The following is a 5311-nucleotide window of genomic DNA, read 5'->3' on the forward strand; positions in this document are numbered from 1 at the left end:
CAGACCCTTAACCAACTGAGCCACCCAGGCATCCCAAAACATATCTCTTTTATCGTTTAAGCAGCTTGAATTGGGTGTTCTGCTACAATCCGATGTATCCTTATTGAGACAAAGTTTACATAAGATAAAATTCACCATTTGATCATTTTAAAGTGTACAATTTGGTGGTTTTTCATATATTCACAATGTTGTGCAACCATCAGCAGAACATTTCATCACCCCAAAAAAATTCCATACCCATTAAGCAATCCCTCCCCATCTCCCCCTCCCACCAACCCCAAGCAACCACCAATCTAGTTTCTGTTTCTATGGATTTACCTATTCTGAACATTTCGTATAAATGGAATTATACAATATCTGACCTTTTGTGACTGGCTTCTTTCACTTAGGGTAATGTTTTCAAGGTTCATCCATGTGGTAGCATGGATCAGTACTTTATTCCTTTTTTTATGGCTGAATCATATTCCATATGGATATGCCACATTTTTCTAACCTGCTCATTAGTTCATGGACATTTACCTTTTTTTTTTTTTTTTGGTTGTTGTGAATAAATGATGTTGAACTAGTCCTGTACAAGTTTTTGTTTGAGCACCTGTTTTCTTTTTTTTTTTTTAAGATTTTATTTATTTATTTGACAGAGAGAGACACAGCGAGAAAGGGAACACAAGCAGGAGTGGGAGAGGGAGAAGCAGGCTTCCCGCGGAGCAGGGAGCCCGATGCGGGGCTCGATCCCAGGACTCTGGGATCATGACCTGAGCTGAAGGCAGAGGCTTAATGACTGAGCCACCCAGGCGCCCCTGAGCACCAGTTTTCAATTCTCTTGAGTATATATTCCTAGGAGTGGAAATGCTGGTTCATGTAGTGACTCTATGTTTAACTTTTTAAAGTTAATGGCTGCATCATTTTACATTCAATCAGCAGTGTATGAATGTTCCAACTTTTATTATGAGAATAGTGAGTGTAGGGGCACCTGGTAGCTGAGTTGGTTAAGTGTCTGCCTTCCGCTCAGGTTGTGATCCCAGGGTCCTGGGATCGAGCCCCACATCGGGCTCCCTGCTCAGCGGGGAGCCTGCTTCTCCCTCTCCCTCTGACCCTAACTCGTGCTCTCTCTCTTTCTCTAGTGCTCTCTCTCTCTCAAATAAATAAAACCTTAAAAAAAAAAAAAAGGAGAATGAGTGTAGTTTAAAAAAAAAAAAAGTGCTACAAGGCTTATGGCAAAATACAACACTATTTACCCAATCTCCTGTCTCATTTCCAAGAGACAAACACTTCCAACTCTTTTAACTGTTGTTTTCCCTCGTTTTTCTCCGTATTTTAAAGTAATATGCACATGCTATGGTTTCATAGTTTATCAATTTTAAGCGTTGTGGTGACTTACAGTACTCTATATTTTCTTTCTTCTACAATTTTTTGGTTTTCCTGAAATTATCAGCTTCCGTATTTTCATTTGTTTAGTTTTCTATATGACTGTTTCTGTTCCGTGACTTTTCCCAAATACTCCAAAAAATCTGTCACATGACTGTCAATAGTTTTCCCATACACTCAGACACGGTTTGAAGCCTTTGCTGGTTCCATTTGCATTTTTAAATCTGGAGGCATCTATCCCACAGCCCCCTCCTCCTGCCCCAGTTTGGACTAACTGCACCCTCCTAGGGCCTGTACACAGCTGGGCCCTGCTGGACCTACCCTCACCAGTGTCCTGGGTTGGATCTCCAGTTTCCAGGGTTCATGGCTTTCTCTTTCATGTTGGCTTCCTCATTTTGCTAAAATGCATCCTCCAGGCATATTCTAAGATTGTTTGGGAAATTACATATTGGAGTTCTTATATGTCTCAGGATGTCTTTATTCTACCATTACATATGCTAGGCAGTTTAGGATAGATACAGGAATCATTTTTCCTGATTATTTTGTATTTTCTTTCCTTTCTCTCTCTCTCTCTCTCTTTCTTTTAAATAATCTCTATGCCCAACATGGGGCTTGAACTCACAACCCACGATCAAGAGTCACATGATCTACTGACTGAGCCAGGCACCCCATTGTTTTGAAAGCAAAGTTTCTTGGTCTTCTAATATGCAATGTCTCTGATAGCAGCCCAAATGCCACTCTGATTCTTAATGCTTTGTCTTTGACCTGTTTTTCCTTTTTTCTCTTTGGAAGCTTTTAGGATCTTCTCTTCATTCTTGGTGTTCTGAAAAATAAAATAAAATAAGTAATAAAAACTAAGTAGTAAAAATTCATCCGTGGTGAGGACAAATACCTGCATCATTAAACAAAATCATTAGGGGCGCCTGGGTGACTTAGTCGGTTAAGCGTCTGACTCTTGTTTTTGGCTCAGGTCATGATCTCAGAGTCCTGGGATCGAGCCCCGATGCTTAGCGCAGAGACTGCTTGAAATTCTCTCTCCCTCTACCCCTCTCCCCACTTGCGCTCATTCTTTCTCTCTCTCAAATAAATAAATAAAATCTTAAAAAACAAAAACAAAAGCAAAATCATTAAACAACAGTTTGTTGTGCTAGCCTTTTGGTGAACTCTTTCAATCTAGAAAGCCAGGTTCTTCAGCTATGAGAAAATTTCCTGTAGTATTTCCCTTGATAATTTAAAGAGATTCTTGTTAGCAGGGCTTGTAGAATAATCTAAACCAATTCCTTTATAAATATCCAGCAAATGCTTCTGGATGTTTCTGTGTTTTATTGTGTTTTTCTGATTATAAAGATAATGCATGCTTATGTAGAAAACTCAAATACCGGAAACTATAAAATTTAACACACTTTTTAAAGATTTGCTGGAAGTAGAAAGGCAATAATAGCGACATGAACTCACTTTGAATAGTTGCATAGCATTCCATTGGAAAGATGTGCCATTATGAATTTGATTTATGAATTTATGAATTGTTCATAAAGAGGCAGCGATTTTCGGTTTCTCTTTACTGTAAAGGATGCTGCGATGCGTGTCTTGTACACACAGATGCTTCAGCTAAAGTGATCTCCTTATCCCTTCTGCCCTGAGGGACAGTGGAGGTAGGGGAAGGGCCGTGGAAGGATGAGAATCAACTTGGCCCTCACGGAGGAGCTGTCAGGACAGTGTCTGAGCCTTCGGAGAGGCCCTTGGCCAGACCTCCCTAACAGCAGTGCTTGGAGCAGTAACTCTTAAACCTCAACATGCACATGGATCATCTGAGGAATGGGTTAAACAGCAGGTTCTTAAGCTGCACCTCAGAAAGTCTGATTCCATCTGCAGAGGGTTCTGAGAATCTGCATTTCTAACAAGCACCCCAGCTGATTCCGATGGAGGTGGTCGTTGGGCCACACTTGGAGAAACACTGACAGAGAGTGGACGGGGGCGTGAGGGGAGGTAAAGAGTAATCACCTAAGAAATAGGAGAGACTATGGGGGCTGACAGGGAGGAAAATGAATTAAGCATCTTCAGTCACCCCAAGAGACCAGGCTTCAGTGTGCTTAGGGTTAGGGCAGAACTCACAGATTTACCAGCTGGCCTTTGTTCTCCAAAAGGAGCCAGTGATTCTGATAGTCACATAGATAAACCTCAAGTCCCCCAGTCTGTCCCTGAACTTATATTTCCTCCCTTCCCTGTGGTCAGTGTTATTCAGTTAGGAACACAAGGATACACAGAAACATCTCAGCAAGTTCACCCCCCGGGCTCCAGCTGGGAAAGGTGGGAGCCACCCTAGGTCATCAACAGAAGTAGCTAAGGTTAGGGATGCTGCTAGAAAGTGGAAAAACAACACCAAGTCTTGGAGAGGATGTCATGCGACAAGAACTCTCATAAGTGGAACATAAATTGGTCCAACCACTCTGAAAAACAATTTGACTCAATAATTCCACTCCAGGGTATATACCCCAGAGAAACTCTTACACTTGGTGTAAACATCTGGATGTCCTCGGCAGCATTGTTGAAAACAGCAAAGAACTAGAAAGAATCCCAAAGCCCTTGGATAAAAAAGTGGAAAAATCTATATACTATATACAGTACAAATGAACGAACTATTTACACGTCAGCATGGAAGAATCTTAGAAACAATAATAAGTGAAAAAAGTAATTCATAGAATAAGTACATTCTTATTAAATTTAAAAATAAAACTAAACATTATACTGTGTGGAGATTTATGTATGAAAAAGTAGAAAGAAAAGCAAAATATTGTGAGACAAATTCAGAATAGTGGTCACCTTTGGGTCAGGCAGGAGGTGAAACATTTGAGCACGGGCAGTGTTCTAGTTCTTTTTTTTTTTTTTTAAAGATTTTATTTATTTGTTTGACAGAGAGAGAGACAGCGAGAGAGGAACACAAACAGGGGAAGTGGGAGAGGGAGAAGCAGGCTTCCCGTCGAGCAGGGAGCCCGATGCGGGGCTCGATCCCAGGACCCCAGGATCATGACCCAAGCTGAAGGCAGACGCCCAACGACTGAGCCACCCAGGCGCCCCCAGTGTTCTAGTTCTTAAGTGGGTGGTGGGCTCACGGGCATTTGTTTTATTATTAGGCATGTGATTGTATATACATAACAAATTCTTTTGGCTATATCAAATATTTCAAAATAGGAAAAATAGAAAGAAAATTGAAATCTCCTGGCCGCTGCTGTGGTTTCTCAAAGTTACTTATCCTTTGCACCCACCCCATCTCTCCTCCTACAGGCACTATGGACCAGGAAGTAAGATGTCAAGCCTGAAGAGGCCAATAGAAGCTTGTAAAAATCCACCTCCATCTCACCATTCAGAGACTGGGGCGAGCACCTATTCTGCCCACTTCCCAAAATCCACCTCCATCTCACCATTCAGAGACTGGGGCGAGCACCTATTCTGCCCACTTCCCAGTCTGTGTCTCACAGACTGTACCTGTCACTAAGTAATGGCCTCTGATTGCATGGTTAGCTAATATGGCATTTTTCTGCGACAACAATACTGCTAGGGACATTGTTTTCTGAACAAGCACGGCATCTTAGCAGTTGCTTTTCCTTATCCTCATGCATCCCTAGCATCCACTCTTTTCCATTCCCCAGTCTTACATCTGGCTGGGTCATCAGACTTCCTTTTGCATCTCAGGTGATGAGCTTCTTTGGCTCCCTTCCTCACTCCCTCTGAGCTCAGCAGCAGGCCTACGGCTGTCCTAGGCCTTGAAGGTTCTCCCTCCGCCATGTTTCCTAGTTCAAAGACCTTTGGATTAGGGACAGAGCTCCTGAGGTAAGGTTGTGCCTTGACCAATGCAGTTGAATGGATTAGGATTCTAAATAGGTGAGCTCCAATCCCCCACATCCCCCGTCTGACTGTGTGACTTGGGGTGGGCCCCTCATTCCCACAG

Source organism: Leptonychotes weddellii, chromosome 15, assembly GCF_054177405.1.
Source record: "Leptonychotes weddellii isolate Sample4059 chromosome 15, ASM5417740v2, whole genome shotgun sequence".
Lineage (NCBI taxonomy): Eukaryota > Metazoa > Chordata > Mammalia > Carnivora > Phocidae > Leptonychotes > Leptonychotes weddellii.